Raw genomic sequence first — 22733 nt, 5'->3', positions numbered from 1 at the left:
AACTGATATTAAAAAAGGAAATATTGCATTTTTTTGTGTTTTCTGATTTGGACTGTATCTAGAAATGTGGTACATATTAATGAACATGTGAGAAAGGGTAAAGGCTGCTGAAGCATTCACATGTCTTTTTGTGATGAATTATCAACAAACTATGTTCTGAGTTGATGAAAATAAATGAAAGGTGCTGCTGAGATTTGAACTCAGGATCTCCTGTTTACTAGACAGGCGCTTTAACCAACTAAGCCACAGCACCACATGATGCCCTAGAGCTTCACAAAGAAAAATGATATATCTAAGATATGCTATTTGGTAACAATTTTTGATATTCTTATAACTATTGCTTCATCAATTTTTCAAACCGGTGGAAATTTAGAGTATAAATAGAAAGTTGTGTTCTCTCTTTTCATTCATGATTTACAGCACCTTCATTCTTAAAATATCTTGTCAGAGTAATTTTCTAATTTTTTTAGCACTTTTATTGATTTCTCTGTAAGTAATGCTACATGGGAATAAATGTCAATTAATTATTGATATTCAGAAAACAAAAACATGTAGTAAAATTAAGAACTCTGTTTTATAAAGTCAGAATTATGGTTAGCATTCTTTATTGATGCTTTTTCAAGAGAAGTTTAGCTTTTCATCAAGAAGTATTTTCCTAACACAATTTTAAGGATGTTATGGAAATAAATATGGGTTAAATGTCAATGATTCTCTAGCTATGATGACTAAACTGACTCTCAAATTACTGTACCTTGGGAAACTTACTTTTTTACAGACATTTTAACACTTTCTGTGTTATTCTCTTTTAAATGTACTCTAAATTAATTTTGCAGTTTACCCAATATGATGAAGGCTATTTTGTAAAAATTCATCTATTTACCTTAACATAGGCATATTTCTACAAATTAACTTATGTTGAAATAGGGTGAAGTTTTGTTGTTTGTCGTCTTCTGACATGGATGGCATCTTTAAACTTTTTTACATTGGTGACCAAATGTGCCAAAGTGAAAGCAGATAAAGGTTTTACACATCTTATTTTGTTATGCATCAACAAAAAACTACATACTGGTGTGATAAAAAGGTATCAAGCAAAGGTACTGCTGAGATATGAACTCAGGATCTCCTGTTTACTAGACAGGCACTTTAACCAACTAAGCCACAGCACCACTTGCACTGCCTTACATATAATGACAAATTATATGTCTAAAGTATAATATTTTTTATTATTTTTATATATTTTTTTGAAACTATTATTTTATTAATTCTTTAAACAGTTGGAAACTTACAGTAAGTTATATAATGCTTTTTTCTCCTTTATTTTGTATATACAGGCCCTACATTCTTACAATGTCTTGTTCAAGTCACTTGTTAATATGCTTTATTGTAATAGATATAATGGCGTTCTTATTAATGTAGTCATCCCTGGGAAATTAAAGTCAGTCTATTGTTGGTACTCATACAGTTAAAAAGTAATCGTGAAATGAAAACATGAGATCTCAATGATAGAATTATTGTTAACATTTTATCTGGAAGCTTGCTCAATAAATGGAAAGATTTATTTCTGGAATTGCTTTCCTAACACAATATTGTTTATGTTAAGTAACAAATAATCCATTATTTTCTATTGCTCCCCAAACTCTGATGACTAAATTGTCTATCAATTTATCTTGAGAAACTCACATTGTTACTGACTTTTGTTTAAACATTTCCTCTGACTGGACACCATATTGTTCCTGGAGATTGCTCAGACATGATGATTGGCAATTTCTGGAATTCTTTTCTAGTTACCTTGGCATCAATTTACTTCTACAAAATAACTGATATTAAAAAAAGGGGAATATTGCATTTTTTTGTGTTTTCTGATTTGGACTGTATCTAGAAATGTGGTACATATTACTGAACATGTGAGAAAGGGTAAAGGCTGCTGAAGCATTCACATGTCTTTTTGTGATGAATTATCAACAAACTATGTTCTGAGTTGATGAAAATAAATGAAAGGCGCTGCTGAGATTTGAACTCAGGATCTCCTGTTTACTAGACAGGCGCTTTAACCAACTAAGTCACAGCACCACATGATGCCCTAGAGCTTCACAAAGAAAAATGATATATCTTAGATAAGGTATCAAGCAAAGGTACTGCTGAGATATGAACTCAGGATCTCCTGTTTACTAGACAGGCACTTTAACCAACTAAGCCACAGCACCACTTGCACTGCCTTACATATAATGACAAATTATATGTCTAAAGTATAATATTTTTTATTATTTTTATATATATTTTTGATACTAGTATTTTATTAATTCTTTAAACAGTTGGAAACTTACAGTAAGTTATATAATGCTTTTTTCTCCTTTATTTTGTATATACAGGCCCTACATTCTTACAATATCTTGTTCAAGTCACTTGTTAATATGCTTTATTGTAATAGATATTATGGCGTTCTTATTAATGTAGTCATCCCTGGGAAATTAAAGTCAGTCTATTGTTGGTACTCATACAGTTAAAAAGTAATCGTGAAATGAAAACATGAGATCTCAATAATAGAATTATTGTTAACATTTTATCTGGAAGCTTGCTCAATAAATGGAAAGATTTATTTTTGCAATTGCTTTCCTAACACAATATTGTTTATGTTAAGTAACAAATAATCCATTATTTTCTATTGCTCCCCAAACTCTGATGACTAAATTGTCTATCAATTTATCTTGAGAAACTCACATTGTTACTGACTTTTGTTTAAACATTTCCTCTGACTGGACACCATATTGTTCCTGGAGATTGCTCAGACATGATGATTGGCAATTTCTGGAATTCTTTTCTAGTTACCTTGGCATCAATTTACTTCTACAAAATAACTGATATTAAAAAAGGAAATATTGCATTTTTTTGTGTTTTCTGATTTGGACTGTATCTAGAAATGTGGTACATATTACTGAACATGTGAGAAAGGGTAAAGGCTGCTGAAGCATTCACATGTCTTTTTGTGATGAATTATCAACAAACTATGTTCTGAGTTGATGAAAATAAATGAAAGGTGCTGCTGAGATTTGAACTCAGGATCTCCTGTTTACTAGACAGGCGCTTTAACCAACTAAGCCACAGCACCACATGATGCCCTAGAGCTTCACAAAGAAAAATGATATATCTAAGATATGCTATTTGGTAACAATTTTTGATATTCTTATAACTATTGCTTCATCAATTTTTCAAACCGGTGGAAATTTAGAGTATAAATAGAAAGTTGTGTTCTCTCTTTTCATTCATGATTTACAGCACCTTCATTCTTAAAATATCTTGTCAAAGTAATTTTCTAATTTTTTTAGCACTTTTATTGATTTCTCTGTAAGTAATGCTACATGGGAATAAATGTCAATTAATTTTTGATATTCAGAAAACAAAAACATGTAGTAAAATTAAGAACTCTGTTTTAAAAAGTCAGAATTATGGTTAGCATTCTTTATTGATGCTTTTTCAAGAGAAGTTTAGCTTTTCATCAAGAAGTATTTTCCTAACACAATTTTAAGGATGTTATGGAAATAAATATGGGTTAAATGTCAATGATTCTCTAGCTATGATGACTAAACTGACTCTCAAATTACTGTACCTTGGGAAACTTACTTTTTTACAGACATTTTAACACTTTCTGTGTTATTCTCTTTTAAATGTACTCTAAATTAATTTTGCAGTTTACCCAATATGATGAAGGCTATTTTGTAAAAATTCATCTATTTACCTTAACATAGGCATATTTCTACAAATTAACTTATGTTGAAATAGGGTGAAGTTTTGTTGTTTGTCGTCTTCTGACATGGATGGCATCTTTAAACTTTTTTACATTGGTGACCAAATGTGCCAAAGTGAAAGCAGATAAAGGTTTTACACATCTTATTTTGTTATGCATCAACAAAAAACTACATACTGGTGTGATAAAAAGGTATCAAGCAAAGGTACTGCTGAGATATGAACTCAGGATCTCCTGTTTACTAGACAGGCACTTTAACCAACTAAGCCACAGCACCACTTGCACTGCCTTACATATAATGACAAATTATATGTCTAAAGTATAATATTTTTTATTATTTTTATATATTTTTTTGAAACTATTATTTTATTAATTCTTTAAACAGTTGGAAACTTACAGTAAGTTATATAATGCTTTTTTCTCCTTTATTTTGTATATACAGGCCCTACATTCTTACAATGTCTTGTTCAAGTCACTTGTTAATATGCTTTATTGTAATAGATATAATGGCGTTCTTATTAATGTAGTCATCCCTGGGAAATTAAAGTCAGTCTATTGTTGGTACTCATACAGTTAAAAAGTAATCGTGAAATGAAAACATGAGATCTCAATGATAGAATTATTGTTAACATTTTATCTGGAAGCTTGCTCAATAAATGGAAAGATTTATTTCTGGAATTGCTTTCCTAACACAATATTGTTTATGTTAAGTAACAAATAATCCATTATTTTCTATTGCTCCCCAAACTCTGATGACTAAATTGTCTATCAATTTATCTTGAGAAACTCACATTGTTACTGACTTTTGTTTAAACATTTCCTCTGACTGGACACCATATTGTTCCTGGAGATTGCTCAGACATGATGATTGGCAATTTCTGGAATTCTTTTCTAGTTACCTTGGCATCAATTTACTTCTACAAAATAACTGATATTAAAAAAAGGGGAATATTGCATTTTTTTGTGTTTTCTGATTTGGACTGTATCTAGAAATGTGGTACATATTACTGAACATGTGAGAAAGGGTAAAGGCTGCTGAAGCATTCACATGTCTTTTTGTGATGAATTATCAACAAACTATGTTCTGAGTTGATGAAAATAAATGAAAGGCGCTGCTGAGATTTGAACTCAGGATCTCCTGTTTACTAGACAGGCGCTTTAACCAACTAAGTCACAGCACCACATGATGCCCTAGAGCTTCACAAAGAAAAATGATATATCTTAGATAAGGTATCAAGCAAAGGTACTGCTGAGATATGAACTCAGGATCTCCTGTTTACTAGACAGGCACTTTAACCAACTAAGCCACAGCACCACTTGCACTGCCTTCCATATAATGACAAATTATATGTCTAAAGTATAATATTTTTTATTATTTTTATATATATTTTTGATACTAGTATTTTATTAATTCTTTAAACAGTTGGAAACTTACAGTAAGTTATATAATGCTTTTTTCTCCTTTATTTTGTATATACAGGCCCTACATTCTTACAATATCTTGTTCAAGTCACTTGTTAATATGCTTTATTGTAATAGATATTATGGCGTTCTTATTAATGTAGTCATCCCTGGGAAATTAAAGTCAGTCTATTGTTGGTACTCATACAGTTAAAAAGTAATCGTGAAATGAAAACATGAGATCTCAATGATAGAATTATTGTTAACATTTTATCTGGAAGCTTGCTCAATAAATGGAAAGATTTATTTTTGCAATTGCTTTCCTAACACAATATTGTTTATGTTAAGTAACAAATAATCCATTATTTTCTATTGCTCCCCAAACTCTGATGACTAAATTGGCTATCAATTTATCTTGAGAAACTCACATTGTTACTGACTTTTGTTTAAACATTTCCTCTGACTGGACACCATATTGTTCCTGGAGATTGCTCAGACATGATGATTGGCAATTTCTGGAATTCTTTTCTAGTTACCTTGGCATCAATTTACTTCTACAAAATAACTGATATTAAAAAAGGAAATATTGCATTTTTTTGTGTTTTCTGATTTGGACTGTATCTAGAAATGTGGTACATATTACTGAACATGTGAGAAAGGGTAAAGGCTGCTGAAGCATTCACATGTCTTTTTGTGATGAATTATCAACAAACTATGTTCTGAGTTGATGAAAATAAATGAAAGGTGCTGCTGAGATTTGAACTCAGGATCTCCTGTTTACTAGACAGGCGCTTTAACCAACTAAGCCACAGCACCACATGATGCCCTAGAGCTTCACAAAGAAAAATGATATATCTAAGATATGCTATTTGGTAACAATTTTTGATATTCTTATAACTATTGCTTCATCAATTTTTCAAACCGGTGGAAATTTAGAGTATAAATAGAAAGTTGTGTTCTCTCTTTTCATTCATGATTTACAGCACCTTCATTCTTAAAATATCTTGTCAAAGTAATTTTCTAATTTTTTTAGCACTTTTATTGATTTCTCTGTAAGTAATGCTACATGGGAATAAATGTCAATTAATTTTTGATATTCAGAAAACAAAAACATGTAGTAAAATTAAGAACTCTGTTTTAAAAAGTCAGAATTATGGTTAGCATTCTTTATTGATGCTTTTTCAAGAGAAGTTTAGCTTTTCATCAAGAAGTATTTTCCTAACACAATTTTAAGGATGTTATGGAAATAAATATGGGTTAAATGTCAATGATTCTCTAGCTATGATGACTAAACTGACTCTCAAATTACTGTACCTTGGGAAACTTACTTTTTTACAGACATTTTAACACTTTCTGTGTTATTCTCTTTTAAATGTACTCTAAATTAATTTTGCAGTTTACCCAATATGATGAAGGCTATTTTGTAAAAATTCATCTATTTACCTTAACATAGGCATATTTCTACAAATTAACTTATGTTGAAATAGGGTGAAGTTTTGTTGTTTGTCGTCTTCTGACATGGATGGCATCTTTAAACTTTTTTACATTGGTGACCAAATGTGCCAAAGTGAAAGCAGATAAAGGTTTTACACATCTTATTTTGTTATGCATCAACAAAAAACTACATACTGGTGTGATAAAAAGGTATCAAGCAAAGGTACTGCTGAGATATGAACTCAGGATCTCCTGTTTACTAGACAGGCACTTTAACCAACTAAGCCACAGCACCACTTGCACTGCCTTACATATAATGACAAATTATATGTCTAAAGTATAATATTTTTTATTATTTTTATATATTTTTTTGAAACTATTATTTTATTAATTCTTTAAACAGTTGGAAACTTACAGTAAGTTATATAATGCTTTTTTCTCCTTTATTTTGTATATACAGGCCCTACATTCTTACAATGTCTTGTTCAAGTCACTTGTTAATATGCTTTATTGTAATAGATATAATGGCGTTCTTATTAATGTAGTCATCCCTGGGAAATTAAAGTCAGTCTATTGTTGGTACTCATACAGTTAAAAAGTAATCGTGAAATGAAAACATGAGATCTCAATGATAGAATTATTGTTAACATTTTATCTGGAAGCTTGCTCAATAAATGGAAAGATTTATTTCTGGAATTGCTTTCCTAACACAATATTGTTTATGTTAAGTAACAAATAATCCATTATTTTCTATTGCTCCCCAAACTCTGATGACTAAATTGTCTATCAATTTATCTTGAGAAACTCACATTGTTACTGACTTTTGTTTAAACATTTCCTCTGACTGGACACCATATTGTTCCTGGAGATTGCTCAGACATGATGATTGGCAATTTCTGGAATTCTTTTCTAGTTACCTTGGCATCAATTTACTTCTACAAAATAACTGATATTAAAAAAGGAAATATTGCATTTTTTTGTGTTTTCTGATTTGGACTGTATCTAGAAATGTGGTACATATTACTGAACATGTGAGAAAGGGTAAAGGCTGCTGAAGCATTCACATGTCTTTTTGTGATGAATTATCAACAAACTATGTTCTGAGTTGATGAAAATAAATGAAAGGTGCTGCTGAGATTTGAACTCAGGATCTCCTGTTTACTAGACAGGCGCTTTAACCAACTAAGCCACAGCACCACATGATGCCCTAGAGCTTCACAAAGAAAAATGATATATCTAAGATATGCTATTTGGTAACAATTTTTGATATTCTTATAACTATTGCTTCATCAATTTTTCAAACCGGTGGAAATTTAGAGTATAAATAGAAAGTTGTGTTCTCTCTTTTCATTCATGATTTACAGCACCTTCATTCTTAAAATATCTTGTCAAAGTAATTTTCTAATTTTTTTAGCACTTTTATTGATTTCTCTGTAAGTAATGCTACATGGGAATAAATGTCAATTAATTTTTGATATTCAGAAAACAAAAACATGTAGTAAAATTAAGAACTCTGTTTTAAAAAGTCAGAATTATGGTTAGCATTCTTTATTGATGCTTTTTCAAGAGAAGTTTAGCTTTTCATCAAGAAGTATTTTCCTAACACAATTTTAAGGATGTTATGGAAATAAATATGGGTTAAATGTCAATGATTCTCTAGCTATGATGACTAAACTGACTCTCAAATTACTGTACCTTGGGAAACTTACTTTTTTACAGACATTTTAACACTTTCTGTGTTATTCTCTTTTAAATGTACTCTAAATTAATTTTGCAGTTTACCCAATATGATGAAGGCTATTTTGTAAAAATTCATCTATTTACCTTAACATAGGCATATTTCTACAAATTAACTTATGTTGAAATAGGGTGAAGTTTTGTTGTTTGTCGTCTTCTGACATGGATGGCATCTTTAAACTTTTTTACATTGGTGACCAAATGTGCCAAAGTGAAAGCAGATAAAGGTTTTACACATCTTATTTTGTTATGCATCAACAAAAAACTACATACTGGTGTGATAAAAAGGTATCAAGCAAAGGTACTGCTGAGATATGAACTCAGGATCTCCTGTTTACTAGACAGGCACTTTAACCAACTAAGCCACAGCACCACTTGCACTGCCTTACATATAATGACAAATTATATGTCTAAAGTATAATATTTTTTATTATTTTTATATATTTTTTTGAAACTATTATTTTATTAATTCTTTAAACAGTTGGAAACTTACAGTAAGTTATATAATGCTTTTTTCTCCTTTATTTTGTATATACAGGCCCTACATTCTTACAATGTCTTGTTCAAGTCACTTGTTAATATGCTTTATTGTAATAGATATAATGGCGTTCTTATTAATGTAGTCATCCCTGGGAAATTAAAGTCAGTCTATTGTTGGTACTCATACAGTTAAAAAGTAATCGTGAAATGAAAACATGAGATCTCAATGATAGAATTATTGTTAACATTTTATCTGGAAGCTTGCTCAATAAATGGAAAGATTTATTTCTGGAATTGCTTTCCTAACACAATATTGTTTATGTTAAGTAACAAATAATCCATTATTTTCTATTGCTCCCCAAACTCTGATGACTAAATTGTCTATCAATTTATCTTGAGAAACTCACATTGTTACTGACTTTTGTTTAAACATTTCCTCTGACTGGACACCATATTGTTCCTGGAGATTGCTCAGACATGATGATTGGCAATTTCTGGAATTCTTTTCTAGTTACCTTGGCATCAATTTACTTCTACAAAATAACTGATATTAAAAAAAGGGGAATATTGCATTTTTTTGTGTTTTCTGATTTGGACTGTATCTAGAAATGTGGTACATATTACTGAACATGTGAGAAAGGGTAAAGGCTGCTGAAGCATTCACATGTCTTTTTGTGATGAATTATCAACAAACTATGTTCTGAGTTGATGAAAATAAATGAAGGGCGCTGCTGAGATTTGAACTCAGGATCTCCTGTTTACTAGACAGGCGCTTTAACCAACTAAGTCACAGCACCACATGATGCCCTAGAGCTTCACAAAGAAAAATGATATATCTTAGATAAGGTATCAAGCAAAGGTACTGCTGAGATATGAACTCAGGATCTCCTGTTTACTAGACAGGCACTTTAACCAACTAAGCCACAGCACCACTTGCACTGCCTTCCATATAATGACAAATTATATGTCTAAAGTATAATATTTTTTATTATTTTTATATATATTTTTGATACTAGTATTTTATTAATTCTTTAAACAGTTGGAAACTTACAGTAAGTTATATAATGCTTTTTTCTCCTTTATTTTGTATATACAGGCCCTACATTCTTACAATATCTTGTTCAAGTCACTTGTTAATATGCTTTATTGTAATAGATATTATGGCGTTCTTATTAATGTAGTCATCCCTGGGAAATTAAAGTCAGTCTATTGTTGGTACTCATACAGTTAAAAAGTAATCGTGAAATGAAAACATGAGATCTCAATGATAGAATTATTGTTAACATTTTATCTGGAAGCTTGCTCAATAAATGGAAAGATTTATTTTTGCAATTGCTTTCCTAACACAATATTGTTTATGTTAAGTAACAAATAATCCATTATTTTCTATTGCTCCCCAAACTCTGATGACTAAATTGGCTATCAATTTATCTTGAGAAACTCACATTGTTACTGACTTTTGTTTAAACATTTCCTCTGACTGGACACCATATTGTTCCTGGAGATTGCTCAGACATGATGATTGGCAATTTCTGGAATTCTTTTCTAGTTACCTTGGCATCAATTTACTTCTACAAAATAACTGATATTAAAAAAGGAAATATTGCATTTTTTTGTGTTTTCTGATTTGGACTGTATCTAGAAATGTGGTACATATTACTGAACATGTGAGAAAGGGTAAAGGCTGCTGAAGCATTCACATGTCTTTTTGTGATGAATTATCAACAAACTATGTTCTGAGTTGATGAAAATAAATGAAAGGCGCTGCTGAGATTTGAACTCAGGATCTCCTGTTTACTAGACAGGCGCTTTAACCAACTAAGTCACAGCACCACATGATGCCCTAGAGCTTCACAAAGAAAAATGATATATCTTAGATAAGGTATCAAGCAAAGGTAATGCTGAGATATGAACTCAGGATCTCCTGTTTACTAGACAGGCACTTTAACCAACTAAGCCACAGCACCACTTGCACTGCCTTCCATATAATGACAAATTATATGTCTAAAGTATAATATTTTTTATTATTTTTATATATATTTTTGATACTAGTATTTTATTAATTCTTTAAACAGTTGGAAACTTACAGTAAGTTATATAATGCTTTTTTCTCCTTTATTTTGTATATACAGGCCCTACATTCTTACAATATCTTGTTCAAGTCACTTGTTAATATGCTTTATTGTAATAGATATTATGGCGTTCTTATTAATGTAGTCATCCCTGGGAAATTAAAGTCAGTCTATTGTTGGTACTCATACAGTTAAAAAGTAATCGTGAAATGAAAACATGAGATCTCAATAATAGAATTATTGTTAACATTTTATCTGGAAGCTTGCTCAATAAATGGAAAGATTTATTTTTGCAATTGCTTTCCTAACACAATATTGTTTATGTTAAGTAACAAATAATCCATTATTTTCTATTGCTCCCCAAACTCTGATGACTAAATTGTCTATCAATTTATCTTGAGAAACTCACATTGTTACTGACTTTTGTTTAAACATTTCCTCTGACTGGACACCATATTGTTCCTGGAGATTGCTCAGACATGATGATTGGCAATTTCTGGAATTCTTTTCTAGTTACCTTGGCATCAATTTACTTCTACAAAATAACTGATATTAAAAAAGGAAATATTGCATTTTTTTGTGTTTTCTGATTTGGACTGTATCTAGAAATGTGGTACATATTACTGAACATGTGAGAAAGGGTAAAGGCTGCTGAAGCATTCACATGTCTTTTTGTGATGAATTATCAACAAACTATGTTCTGAGTTGATGAAAATAAATGAAAGGTGCTGCTGAGATTTGAACTCAGGATCTCCTGTTTACTAGACAGGCGCTTTAACCAACTAAGCCACAGCACCACATGATGCCCTAGAGCTTCACAAAGAAAAATGATATATCTAAGATATGCTATTTGGTAACAATTTTTGATATTCTTATAACTATTGCTTCATCAATTTTTCAAACCGGTGGAAATTTAGAGTATAAATAGAAAGTTGTGTTCTCTCTTTTCATTCATGATTTACAGCACCTTCATTCTTAAAATATCTTGTCAAAGTAATTTTCTAATTTTTTTAGCACTTTTATTGATTTCTCTGTAAGTAATGCTACATGGGAATAAATGTCAATTAATTTTTGATATTCAGAAAACAAAAACATGTAGTAAAATTAAGAACTCTGTTTTAAAAAGTCAGAATTATGGTTAGCATTCTTTATTGATGCTTTTTCAAGAGAAGTTTAGCTTTTCATCAAGAAGTATTTTCCTAACACAATTTTAAGGATGTTATGGAAATAAATATGGGTTAAATGTCAATGATTCTCTAGCTATGATGACTAAACTGACTCTCAAATTACTGTACCTTGGGAAACTTACTTTTTTACAGACATTTTAACACTTTCTGTGTTATTCTCTTTTAAATGTACTCTAAATTAATTTTGCAGTTTACCCAATATGATGAAGGCTATTTTGTAAAAATTCATCTATTTACCTTAACATAGGCATATTTCTACAAATTAACTTATGTTGAAATAGGGTGAAGTTTTGTTGTTTGTCGTCTTCTGACATGGATGGCATCTTTAAACTTTTTTACATTGGTGACCAAATGTGCCAAAGTGAAAGCAGATAAAGGTTTTACACATCTTATTTTGTTATGCATCAACAAAAAACTACATACTGGTGTGATAAAAAGGTATCAAGCAAAGGTACTGCTGAGATATGAACTCGGGATCTCCTGTTTACTAGACAGGCACTTTAACCAACTAAGCCACAGCACCACTTGCACTGCCTTACATATAATGACAAATTATATGTCTAAAGTATAATATTTTTTAATATTTTTATATATTTTTTTGAAACTATTATTTTATTAATTCTTTAAACAGTTGGAAACTTACAGTAAGTTATATAATGCTTTTTTCTCCTTTATTTTGTATATACAGGCCCTACATTCTTACAATGTCTTGTTCAAGTCACTTGTTAATATGCTTTATTGTAATAGATATAATGGCGTTCTTATTAATGTAGTCATCCCTGGGAAATTAAAGTCAGTCTATTGTTGGTACTCATACAGTTAAAAAGTAATCGTGAAATGAAAACATGAGATCTCAATGATAGAATTATTGTTAACATTTTATCTGGAAGCTTGCTTAATAAATGGAAAGATTTATTTCTGGAATTGCTTTCCTAACACAATATTGTTTATGTTAAGTAACAAATAATCCATTATTTTCTATTGCTCCCCAAACTCTGATGACTAAATTGTCTATCAATTTATCTTGAGAAACTCACATTGTTACTGACTTTTGTTTAAACATTTCCTCTGACTGGACACCATATTGTTCCTGGAGATTGCTCAGACATGATGATTGGCAATTTCTGGAATTCTTTTCTAGTTACCTTGGCATCAATTTACTTCTACAAAATAACTGATATTAAAAAAAGGGGAATATTGCATTTTTTTGTGTTTTCTGATTTGGACTGTATCTAGAAATGTGGTACATATTACTGAACATGTGAGAAAGGGTAAAGGCTGCTGAAGCATTCACATGTCTTTTTGTGATGAATTATCAACAAACTATGTTCTGAGTTGATGAAAATAAATGAAAGGTGCTGCTGAGATTTGAACTCAGGATCTCCTGTTTACTAGACAGGCGCTTTAACCAACTAAGCCACAGCACCACATGATGCCCTAGAGCTTCACAAAGAAAAATGATATATCTAAGATATGCTATTTGGTAACAATTTTTGATATTCTTATAACTATTGCTTCATCAATTTTTCAAACCGGTGGAAATTTAGAGTATAAATAGAAAGTTGTGTTCTCTCTTTTCATTCATGATTTACAGCACCTTCATTCTTAAAATATCTTGTCAAAGTAATTTTCTAATTTTTTTAGCACTTTTATTGATTTCTCTGTAAGTAATGCTACATGGGAATAAATGTCAATTAATTTTTGATATTCAGAAAACAAAAACATGTAGTAAAATTAAGAACTCTGTTTTAAAAAGTCAGAATTATGGTTAGCATTCTTTATTGATGCTTTTTCAAGAGAAGTTTAGCTTTTCATCAAGAAGTATTTTCCTAACACAATTTTAAGGATGTTATGGAAATAAATATGGGTTAAATGTCAATGATTCTCTAGCTATGATGACTAAACTGACTCTCAAATTACTGTACCTTGGGAAACTTACTTTTTTACAGACATTTTAACACTTTCTGTGTTATTCTCTTTTAAATGTACTCTAAATTAATTTTGCAGTTTACCCAATATGATGAAGGCTATTTTGTAAAAATTCATCTATTTACCTTAACATAGGCATATTTCTACAAATTAACTTATGTTGAAATAGGGTGAAGTTTTGTTGTTTGTCGTCTTCTGACATGGATGGCATCTTTAAACTTTTTTACATTGGTGACCAAATGTGCCAAAGTGAAAGCAGATAAAGGTTTTACACATCTTATTTTGTTATGCATCAACAAAAAACTACATACTGGTGTGATAAAAAGGTATCAAGCAAAGGTACTGCTGAGATATGAACTCAGGATCTCCTGTTTACTAGACAGGCACTTTAACCAACTAAGCCACAGCACCACTTGCACTGCCTTACATATAATGACAAATTATATGTCTAAAGTATAATATTTTTTATTATTTTTATATATTTTTTTGAAACTATTATTTTATTAATTCTTTAAACAGTTGGAAACTTACAGTAAGTTATATAATGCTTTTTTCTCCTTTATTTTGTATATACAGGCCCTACATTCTTACAATGTCTTGTTCAAGTCACTTGTTAATATGCTTTATTGTAATAGATATAATGGCGTTCTTATTAATGTAGTCATCCCTGGGAAATTAAAGTCAGTCTATTGTTGGTACTCATACAGTTAAAAAGTAATCGTGAAATGAAAACATGAGATCTCAATGATAGAATTATTGTTAACATTTTATCTGGAAGCTTGCTCAATAAATGGAAAGATTTATTTCTGGAATTGCTTTCCTAACACAATATTGTTTATGTTAAGTAACAAATAATCCATTATTTTCTATTGCTCCCCAAACTCTGATGACTAAATTGTCTATCAATTTATCTTGAGAAACTCACATTGTTACTGACTTTTGTTTAAACATTTCCTCTGACTGGACACCATATTGTTCCTGGAGATTGCTCAGACATGATGATTGGCAATTTCTGGAATTCTTTTCTAGTTACCTTGGCATCAATTTACTTCTACAAAATAACTGATATTAAAAAAAGGGGAATATTGCATTTTTTTGTGTTTTCTGATTTGGACTGTATCTAGAAATGTGGTACATATTACTGAACATGTGAGAAAGGGTAAAGGCTGCTGAAGCATTCACATGTCTTTTTGTGATGAATTATCAACAAACTATGTTCTGAGTTGATGAAAATAAATGAAAGGCGCTGCTGAGATTTGAACTCAGGATCTCCTGTTTACTAGACAGGCGCTTTAACCAACTAAGTCACAGCACCACATGATGCCCTAGAGCTTCACAAAGAAAAATGATATATCTTAGATAAGGTATCAAGCAAAGGTACTGCTGAGATATGAACTCAGGATCTCCTGTTTACTAGACAGGCACTTTAACCAACTAAGCCACAGCACCACTTGCACTGCCTTACATATAATGACAAATTATATGTCTAAAGTATAATATTTTTTATTATTTTTATATATATTTTTGATACTAGTATTTTATTAATTCTTTAAACAGTTGGAAACTTACAGTAAGTTATATAATGCTTTTTTCTCCTTTATTTTGTATATACAGGCCCTACATTCTTACAATATCTTGTTCAAGTCACTTGTTAATATGCTTTATTGTAATAGATATTATGGCGTTCTTATTAATGTAGTCATCCCTGGGAAATTAAAGTCAGTCTATTGTTGGTACTCATACAGTTAAAAAGTAATCGTGAAATGAAAACATGAGATCTCAATAATAGAATTATTGTTAACATTTTATCTGGAAGCTTGCTCAATAAATGGAAAGATTTATTTTTGCAATTGCTTTCCTAACACAATATTGTTTATGTTAAGTAACAAATAATCCATTATTTTCTATTGCTCCCCAAACTCTGATGACTAAATTGTCTATCAATTTATCTTGAGAAACTCACATTGTTACTGACTTTTGTTTAAACATTTCCTCTGACTGGACACCATATTGTTCCTGGAGATTGCTCAGACATGATGATTGGCAATTTCTGGAATTCTTTTCTAGTTACCTTGGCATCAATTTACTTCTACAAAATAACTGATATTAAAAAAGGAAATATTGCATTTTTTTGTGTTTTCTGATTTGGACTGTATCTAGAAATGTGGTACATATTACTGAACATGTGAGAAAGGGTAAAGGCTGCTGAAGCATTCACATGTCTTTTTGTGATGAATTATCAACAAACTATGTTCTGAGTTGATGAAAATAAATGAAAGGTGCTGCTGAGATTTGAACTCAGGATCTCCTGTTTACTAGACAGGCGCTTTAACCAACTAAGCCACAGCACCACATGATGCCCTAGAGCTTCACAAAGAAAAATGATATATCTAAGATATGCTATTTGGTAACAATTTTTGATATTCTTATAACTATTGCTTCATCAATTTTTCAAACCGGTGGAAATTTAGAGTATAAATAGAAAGTTGTGTTCTCTCTTTTCATTCATGATTTACAGCACCTTCATTCTTAAAATATCTTGTCAAAGTAATTTTCTAATTTTTTTAGCACTTTTATTGATTTCTCTGTAAGTAATGCTACATGGGAATAAATGTCAATTAATTTTTGATATTCAGAAAACAAAAACATGTAGTAAAATTAAGAACTCTGTTTTAAAAAGTCAGAATTATGGTTAGCATTCTTTATTGATGCTTTTTCAAGAGAAGTTTAGCTTTTCATCAAGAAGTATTTTCCTAACACAATTTTAAGGATGTTATGGAAATAAATATGGGTTAAATGTCAATGATTCTCTAGCTATGATGACTAAACTGACTCTCAAATTACTGTACCTTGGGAAACTTACTTTTTTACAGACATTTTAACACTTTCTGTGTTATTCTCTTTTAAATGTACTCTAAATTAATTTTGCAGTTTACCCAATATGATGAAGGCTATTTTGTAAAAATTCATCTATTTACCTTAACATAGGCATATTTCTACAAATTAACTTATGTTGAAATAGGGTGAAGTTTTGTTGTTTGTCGTCTTCTGACATGGATGGCATCTTTAAACTTTTTTACATTGGTGACCAAATGTGCCAAAGTGAAAGCAGATAAAGGTTTTACACATCTTATTTTGTTATGCATCAACAAAAAACTACATACTGGTGTGATAAAAAGGTATCAAGCAAAGGTACTGCTGAGATATGAACTCAGGATCTCCTGTTTACTAGACAGGCACTTTAACCAACTAAGCCACAGCACCACTTGCACTGCCTTACATATAATGACAAATTATATGTCTAAAGTATAATATTTTTTATTATTTTTATATATTTTTTTGAAACTATTATTTTATTAATTCTTTAAACAGTTGGAAACTTACAGTAAGTTATATAATGCTTTTTTCTCCTTTATTTTGTATATACAGGCCCTACATTCTTACAATGTCTTGTTCAAGTCACTTGTTAATATGCTTTATTGTAATAGATATAATGGCGTTCTTATTAATGTAGTCATCCCTGGGAAATTAAAGTCAGTCTATTGTTGGTACTCATACAGTTAAAAAGTAATCGTGAAATGAAAACATGAGATCTCAATGATAGAATTATTGTTAACATTTTATCTGGAAGCTTGCTCAATAAATGGAAAGATTTATTTCTGGAATTGCTTTCCTAACACAATATTGTTTATGTTAAGTAACAAATAATCCATTATTTTCTATTGCTCCCCAAACTCTGATGACTAAATTGTCTATCAATTTATCTTGAGAAACTCACATTGTTACTGACTTTTGTTTAAACATTTCCTCTGACTGGACACCATATTGTTCCTGGAGATTGCTCAGACATGATGATTGGCAATTTCTGGAATTCTTTTCTAGTTACCTTGGCATCAATTTACTTCTACAAAATAACTGATATTAAAAAAAGGGGAATATTGCATTTTTTTGTGTTTTCTGATTTGGACTGTATCTAGAAATGTGGTACATATTACTGAACATGTGAGAAAGGGTAAAGGCTGCTGAAGCATTCACATGTCTTTTTGTGATGAATTATCAACAAACTATGTTCTGAGTTGATGAAAATAAATGAAGGGCGCTGCTGAGATTTGAACTCAGGATCTCCTGTTTACTAGACAGGCGCTTTAACCAACTAAGTCACAGCACCACATGATGCCCTAGAGCTTCACAAAGAAAAATGATATATCTTAGATAAGGTATCAAGCAAAGGTACTGCTGAGATATGAACTCAGGATCTCCTGTTTACTAGACAGGCACTTTAACCAACTAAGCCACAGCACCACTTGCACTGCCTTCCATATAATGACAAATTATATGTCTAAAGTATAATATTTTTTATTATTTTTATATATATTTTTGATACTAGTATTTTATTAATTCTTTAAACAGTTGGAAACTTACAGTAAGTTATATAATGCTTTTTTCTCCTTTATTTTGTATATACAGGCCCTACATTCTTACAATATCTTGTTCAAGTCACTTGTTAATATGCTTTATTGTAATAGATATTATGGCGTTCTTATTAATGTAGTCATCCCTGGGAAATTAAAGTCAGTCTATTGTTGGTACTCATACAGTTAAAAAGTAATCGTGAAATGAAAACATGAGATCTCAATGATAGAATTATTGTTAACATTTTATCTGGAAGCTTGCTCAATAAATGGAAAGATTTATTTTTGCAATTGCTTTCCTAACACAATATTGTTTATGTTAAGTAACAAATAATCCATTATTTTCTATTGCTCCCCAAACTCTGATGACTAAATTGTCTATCAATTTATCTTGAGAAACTCACATTGTTACTGACTTTTGTTTAAACATTTCCTCTGACTGGACACCATATTGTTCCTGGAGATTGCTCAGACATGATGATTGGCAATTTCTGGAATTCTTTTCTAGTTACCTTGGCATCAATTTACTTCTACAAAATAACTGATATTAAAAAAGGAAATATTGCATTTTTTTGTGTTTTCTGATTTGGACTGTATCTAGAAATGTGGTACATATTACTGAACATGTGAGAAAGGGTAAAGGCTGCTGAAGCATTCACATGTCTTTTTGTGATGAATTATCAACAAACTATGTTCTGAGTTGATGAAAATAAATGAAAGGCGCTGCTGAGATTTGAACTCAGGATCTCCTGTTTACTAGACAGGCGCTTTAACCAACTAAGTCACAGCACCACATGATGCCCTAGAGCTTCACAAAGAAAAATGATATATCTTAGATAAGGTATCAAGCAAAGGTACTGCTGAGATATGAACTCAGGATCTCCTGTTTACTAGACAGGCACTTTAACCAACTAAGCCACAGCACCACTTGCACTGCCTTCCATATAATGACAAATTATATGTCTAAAGTATAATATTTTTTATTATTTTTATATATATTTTTGATACTAGTATTTTATTAATTCTTTAAACAGTTGGAAACTTACAGTAAGTTATATAATGCTTTTTTCTCCTTTATTTTGTATATACAGGCCCTACATTCTTACAATATCTTGTTCAAGTCACTTGTTAATATGCTTTATTGTAATAGATATTATGGCGTTCTTATTAATGTAGTCATCCCTGGGAAATTAAAGTCAGTCTATTGTTGGTACTCATACAGTTAAAAAGTAATCGTGAAATGAAAACATGAGATCTCAATAATAGAATTATTGTTAACATTTTATCTGGAAGCTTGCTCAATAAATGGAAAGATTTATTTTTGCAATTGCTTTCCTAACACAATATTGTTTATGTTAAGTAACAAATAATCCATTATTTTCTATTGCTCCCCAAACTCTGATGACTAAATTGTCTATCAATTTATCTTGAGAAACTCACATTGTTACTGACTTTTGTTTAAACATTTCCTCTGACTGGACACCATATTGTTCCTGGAGATTGCTCAGACATGATGATTGGCAATTTCTGGAATTCTTTTCTAGTTACCTTGGCATCAATTTACTTCTACAAAATAACTGATATTAAAAAAGGAAATATTGCATTTTTTTGTGTTTTCTGATTTGGACTGTATCTAGAAATGTGGTACATATTACTGAACATGTGAGAAAGGGTAAAGGCTGCTGAAGCATTCACATGTCTTTTTGTGATGAATTATCAACAAACTATGTTCTGAGTTGATGAAAATAAATGAAAGGTGCTGCTGAGATTTGAACTCAGGATCTCCTGTTTACTAGACAGGCGCTTTAACCAACTAAGCCACAGCACCACATGATGCCCTAGAGCTTCACAAAGAAAAATGATATATCTAAGATATGCTATTTGGTAACAATTTTTGATATTCTTATAACTATTGCTTCATCAATTTTTCAAACCGGTGGAAATTTAGAGTATAAATAGAAAGTTGTGTTCTCTCTTTTCATTCATGATTTACAGCACCTTCATTCTTAAAATATCTTGTCAAAGTAATTTTCTAATTTTTTTAGCACTTTTATTGATTTCTCTGTAAGTAATGCTACATGGGAATAAATGTCAATTAATTTTTGATATTCAGAAAACAAAAACATGTAGTAAAATTAAGAACTCTGTTTTAAAAAGTCAGAATTATGGTTAGCATTCTTTATTGATGCTTTTTCAAGAGAAGTTTAGCTTTTCATCAAGAAGTATTTTCCTAACACAATTTTAAGGATGTTATGGAAATAAATATGGGTTAAATGTCAATGATTCTCTAGCTATGATGACTAAACTGACTCTCAAATTACTGTACCTTGGGAAACTTACTTTTTTACAGACATTTTAACACTTTCTGTGTTATTCTCTTTTAAATGTACTCTAAATTAATTTTGCAGTTTACCCAATATGATGAAGGCTATTTTGTAAAAATTCATCTATTTACCTTAACATAGGCATATTTCTACAAATTAACTTATGTTGAAATAGGGTGAAGTTTTGTTGTTTGTCGTCTTCTGACATGGATGGCATCTTTAAACTTTTTTACATTGGTGACCAAATGTGCCAAAGTGAAAGCAGATAAAGGTTTTACACATCTTATTTTGTTATGCATCAACAAAAAACTACATACTGGTGTGATAAAAAGGTATCAAGCAAAGGTACTGCTGAGATATGAACTCGGGATCTCCTGTTTACTAGACAGGCACTTTAACCAACTAAGCCACAGCACCACTTGCACTGCCTTACATATAATGACAAATTATATGTCTAAAGTATAATATTTTTTAATATTTTTATATATTTTTTTGAAACTATTATTTTATTAATTCTTTAAACAGTTGGAAACTTACAGTAAGTTATATAATGCTTTTTTCTCCTTTATTTTGTATATACAGGCCCTACATTCTTACAATGTCTTGTTCAAGTCACTTGTTAATATGCTTTATTGTAATAGATATAATGGCGTTCTTATTAATGTAGTCATCCCTGGGAAATTAAAGTCAGTCTATTGTTGGTACTCATACAGTTAAAAAGTAATCGTGAAATGAAAACATGAGATCTCAATGATAGAATTATTGTTAACATTTTATCTGGAAGCTTGCTTAATAAATGGAAAGATTTATTTCTGGAATTGCTTTCCTAACACAATATTGTTTATGTTAAGTAACAAATAATCCATTATTTTCTATTGCTCCCCAAACTCTGATGACTAAATTGTCTATCAATTTATCTTGAGAAACTCACATTGTTACTGACTTTTGTTTAAACATTTCCTCTGACTGGACACCATATTGTTCCTGGAGATTGCTCAGACATGATGATTGGCAATTTCTGGAATTCTTTTCTAGTTACCTTGGCATCAATTTACTTCTACAAAATAACTGATATTAAAAAAAGGGGAATATTGCATTTTTTTGTGTTTTCTGATTTGGACTGTATCTAGAAATGTGGTACATATTACTGAACATGTGAGAAAGGGTAAAGGCTGCTGAAGCATTCACATGTCTTTTTGTGATGAATTATCAACAAACTATGTTCTGAGTTGATGAAAATAAATGAAAGGCGCTGCTGAGATTTGAACTCAGGATCTCCTGTTTACTAGACAGGCGCTTTAACCAACTAAGTCACAGCACCACATGATGCCCTAGAGCTTCACAAAGAAAAATGATATATCTTAGATAAGGTATCAAGCAAAGGTACTGCTGAGATATGAACTCAGGATCTCCTGTTTACTAGACAGGCACTTTAACCAACTAAGCCACAGCACCACTTGCACTGCCTTCCATATAATGACAAATTATATGTCTAAAGTATAATATTTTTTATTATTTTTATATATATTTTTGATACTAGTATTTTATTAATTCTTTAAACAGTTGGAAACTTACAGTAAGTTATATAATGCTTTTTTCTCCTTTATTTTGTATATACAGGCCCTACATTCTTACAATATCTTGTTCAAGTCACTTGTTAATATGCTTTATTGTAATAGATATTATGGCGTTCTTATTAATGTAGTCATCCCTGGGAAATTAAAGTCAGTCTATTGTTGGTACTCATACAGTTAAAAAGTAATCGTGAAATGAAAACATGAGATCTCAATGATAGAATTATTGTTAACATTTTATCTGGAAGCTTGCTCAATAAATGGAAAGATTTATTTTTGCAATTGCTTTCCTAACACAATATTGTTTATGTTAAGTAACAAATAATCCATTATTTTCTATTGCTCCCCAAACTCTGATGACTAAATTGGCTATCAATTTATCTTGAGAAACTCACATTGTTACTGACTTTTGTTTAAACATTTCCTCTGACTGGACACCAT

At 30.7% G+C, this 22733-nt stretch overlaps 32 non-coding genes across 32 annotated transcripts; all 32 read right to left on the bottom strand.

Annotated features, from left to right (window-relative positions):
• Nucleotides 1-179: 179 nt before the first annotated feature.
• TRNAT-AGU (transfer RNA threonine (anticodon AGU)) lies at nucleotides 180-253 on the bottom strand. Its single transcript has one exon. It is a non-coding gene; the product is annotated as a tRNA-Thr (tRNA).
• Nucleotides 254-1092: 839 nt separating this feature from the next.
• On the bottom strand, nucleotides 1093-1166 carry TRNAT-AGU (transfer RNA threonine (anticodon AGU)). The gene has a single exon. It is a non-coding gene; the product is annotated as a tRNA-Thr (tRNA).
• An 830-nt stretch (nucleotides 1167-1996) lies between these two features.
• TRNAT-AGU (transfer RNA threonine (anticodon AGU)) lies at nucleotides 1997-2070 on the bottom strand. Its single transcript has one exon. It is a non-coding gene; the product is annotated as a tRNA-Thr (tRNA).
• A 60-nt stretch (nucleotides 2071-2130) lies between these two features.
• Nucleotides 2131-2204, bottom strand: TRNAT-AGU (transfer RNA threonine (anticodon AGU)). The gene has a single exon. It is a non-coding gene; the product is annotated as a tRNA-Thr (tRNA).
• Nucleotides 2205-3032: 828 nt separating this feature from the next.
• On the bottom strand, nucleotides 3033-3106 carry TRNAT-AGU (transfer RNA threonine (anticodon AGU)). The gene has a single exon. It is a non-coding gene; the product is annotated as a tRNA-Thr (tRNA).
• Nucleotides 3107-3945: 839 nt separating this feature from the next.
• On the bottom strand, nucleotides 3946-4019 carry TRNAT-AGU (transfer RNA threonine (anticodon AGU)). Its single transcript has one exon. It is a non-coding gene; the product is annotated as a tRNA-Thr (tRNA).
• An 830-nt stretch (nucleotides 4020-4849) lies between these two features.
• TRNAT-AGU (transfer RNA threonine (anticodon AGU)) lies at nucleotides 4850-4923 on the bottom strand. Its single transcript has one exon. It is a non-coding gene; the product is annotated as a tRNA-Thr (tRNA).
• A 60-nt stretch (nucleotides 4924-4983) lies between these two features.
• TRNAT-AGU (transfer RNA threonine (anticodon AGU)) lies at nucleotides 4984-5057 on the bottom strand. Its single transcript has one exon. It is a non-coding gene; the product is annotated as a tRNA-Thr (tRNA).
• An 828-nt stretch (nucleotides 5058-5885) lies between these two features.
• On the bottom strand, nucleotides 5886-5959 carry TRNAT-AGU (transfer RNA threonine (anticodon AGU)). The gene has a single exon. It is a non-coding gene; the product is annotated as a tRNA-Thr (tRNA).
• An 839-nt stretch (nucleotides 5960-6798) lies between these two features.
• Nucleotides 6799-6872, bottom strand: TRNAT-AGU (transfer RNA threonine (anticodon AGU)). Its single transcript has one exon. It is a non-coding gene; the product is annotated as a tRNA-Thr (tRNA).
• Nucleotides 6873-7700: 828 nt separating this feature from the next.
• Nucleotides 7701-7774, bottom strand: TRNAT-AGU (transfer RNA threonine (anticodon AGU)). The gene has a single exon. It is a non-coding gene; the product is annotated as a tRNA-Thr (tRNA).
• An 839-nt stretch (nucleotides 7775-8613) lies between these two features.
• On the bottom strand, nucleotides 8614-8687 carry TRNAT-AGU (transfer RNA threonine (anticodon AGU)). Its single transcript has one exon. It is a non-coding gene; the product is annotated as a tRNA-Thr (tRNA).
• Nucleotides 8688-9517: 830 nt separating this feature from the next.
• Nucleotides 9518-9591, bottom strand: TRNAT-AGU (transfer RNA threonine (anticodon AGU)). The gene has a single exon. It is a non-coding gene; the product is annotated as a tRNA-Thr (tRNA).
• A 60-nt stretch (nucleotides 9592-9651) lies between these two features.
• Nucleotides 9652-9725, bottom strand: TRNAT-AGU (transfer RNA threonine (anticodon AGU)). Its single transcript has one exon. It is a non-coding gene; the product is annotated as a tRNA-Thr (tRNA).
• An 828-nt stretch (nucleotides 9726-10553) lies between these two features.
• Nucleotides 10554-10627, bottom strand: TRNAT-AGU (transfer RNA threonine (anticodon AGU)). The gene has a single exon. It is a non-coding gene; the product is annotated as a tRNA-Thr (tRNA).
• A 60-nt stretch (nucleotides 10628-10687) lies between these two features.
• Nucleotides 10688-10761, bottom strand: TRNAT-AGU (transfer RNA threonine (anticodon AGU)). The gene has a single exon. It is a non-coding gene; the product is annotated as a tRNA-Thr (tRNA).
• An 828-nt stretch (nucleotides 10762-11589) lies between these two features.
• TRNAT-AGU (transfer RNA threonine (anticodon AGU)) lies at nucleotides 11590-11663 on the bottom strand. Its single transcript has one exon. It is a non-coding gene; the product is annotated as a tRNA-Thr (tRNA).
• An 839-nt stretch (nucleotides 11664-12502) lies between these two features.
• TRNAT-AGU (transfer RNA threonine (anticodon AGU)) lies at nucleotides 12503-12576 on the bottom strand. The gene has a single exon. It is a non-coding gene; the product is annotated as a tRNA-Thr (tRNA).
• Nucleotides 12577-13406: 830 nt separating this feature from the next.
• TRNAT-AGU (transfer RNA threonine (anticodon AGU)) lies at nucleotides 13407-13480 on the bottom strand. The gene has a single exon. It is a non-coding gene; the product is annotated as a tRNA-Thr (tRNA).
• Nucleotides 13481-14319: 839 nt separating this feature from the next.
• TRNAT-AGU (transfer RNA threonine (anticodon AGU)) lies at nucleotides 14320-14393 on the bottom strand. Its single transcript has one exon. It is a non-coding gene; the product is annotated as a tRNA-Thr (tRNA).
• Nucleotides 14394-15223: 830 nt separating this feature from the next.
• Nucleotides 15224-15297, bottom strand: TRNAT-AGU (transfer RNA threonine (anticodon AGU)). Its single transcript has one exon. It is a non-coding gene; the product is annotated as a tRNA-Thr (tRNA).
• A 60-nt stretch (nucleotides 15298-15357) lies between these two features.
• Nucleotides 15358-15431, bottom strand: TRNAT-AGU (transfer RNA threonine (anticodon AGU)). Its single transcript has one exon. It is a non-coding gene; the product is annotated as a tRNA-Thr (tRNA).
• Nucleotides 15432-16259: 828 nt separating this feature from the next.
• Nucleotides 16260-16333, bottom strand: TRNAT-AGU (transfer RNA threonine (anticodon AGU)). Its single transcript has one exon. It is a non-coding gene; the product is annotated as a tRNA-Thr (tRNA).
• Nucleotides 16334-17172: 839 nt separating this feature from the next.
• Nucleotides 17173-17246, bottom strand: TRNAT-AGU (transfer RNA threonine (anticodon AGU)). The gene has a single exon. It is a non-coding gene; the product is annotated as a tRNA-Thr (tRNA).
• Nucleotides 17247-18076: 830 nt separating this feature from the next.
• TRNAT-AGU (transfer RNA threonine (anticodon AGU)) lies at nucleotides 18077-18150 on the bottom strand. The gene has a single exon. It is a non-coding gene; the product is annotated as a tRNA-Thr (tRNA).
• Nucleotides 18151-18210: 60 nt separating this feature from the next.
• TRNAT-AGU (transfer RNA threonine (anticodon AGU)) lies at nucleotides 18211-18284 on the bottom strand. The gene has a single exon. It is a non-coding gene; the product is annotated as a tRNA-Thr (tRNA).
• An 828-nt stretch (nucleotides 18285-19112) lies between these two features.
• On the bottom strand, nucleotides 19113-19186 carry TRNAT-AGU (transfer RNA threonine (anticodon AGU)). Its single transcript has one exon. It is a non-coding gene; the product is annotated as a tRNA-Thr (tRNA).
• A 60-nt stretch (nucleotides 19187-19246) lies between these two features.
• On the bottom strand, nucleotides 19247-19320 carry TRNAT-AGU (transfer RNA threonine (anticodon AGU)). The gene has a single exon. It is a non-coding gene; the product is annotated as a tRNA-Thr (tRNA).
• Nucleotides 19321-20148: 828 nt separating this feature from the next.
• TRNAT-AGU (transfer RNA threonine (anticodon AGU)) lies at nucleotides 20149-20222 on the bottom strand. The gene has a single exon. It is a non-coding gene; the product is annotated as a tRNA-Thr (tRNA).
• Nucleotides 20223-21061: 839 nt separating this feature from the next.
• TRNAT-AGU (transfer RNA threonine (anticodon AGU)) lies at nucleotides 21062-21135 on the bottom strand. Its single transcript has one exon. It is a non-coding gene; the product is annotated as a tRNA-Thr (tRNA).
• Nucleotides 21136-21965: 830 nt separating this feature from the next.
• On the bottom strand, nucleotides 21966-22039 carry TRNAT-AGU (transfer RNA threonine (anticodon AGU)). The gene has a single exon. It is a non-coding gene; the product is annotated as a tRNA-Thr (tRNA).
• A 60-nt stretch (nucleotides 22040-22099) lies between these two features.
• TRNAT-AGU (transfer RNA threonine (anticodon AGU)) lies at nucleotides 22100-22173 on the bottom strand. Its single transcript has one exon. It is a non-coding gene; the product is annotated as a tRNA-Thr (tRNA).
• Between the last annotated feature and the right edge of the window lie 560 nt (nucleotides 22174-22733).

This window comes from Pseudophryne corroboree, chromosome 11 (genome assembly GCF_028390025.1).
Source record: "Pseudophryne corroboree isolate aPseCor3 chromosome 11, aPseCor3.hap2, whole genome shotgun sequence".
NCBI classification, from domain to species: domain Eukaryota; kingdom Metazoa; phylum Chordata; class Amphibia; order Anura; family Myobatrachidae; genus Pseudophryne; species Pseudophryne corroboree.
This window is presented reverse-complemented; position numbering and strand designations above follow the sequence as displayed.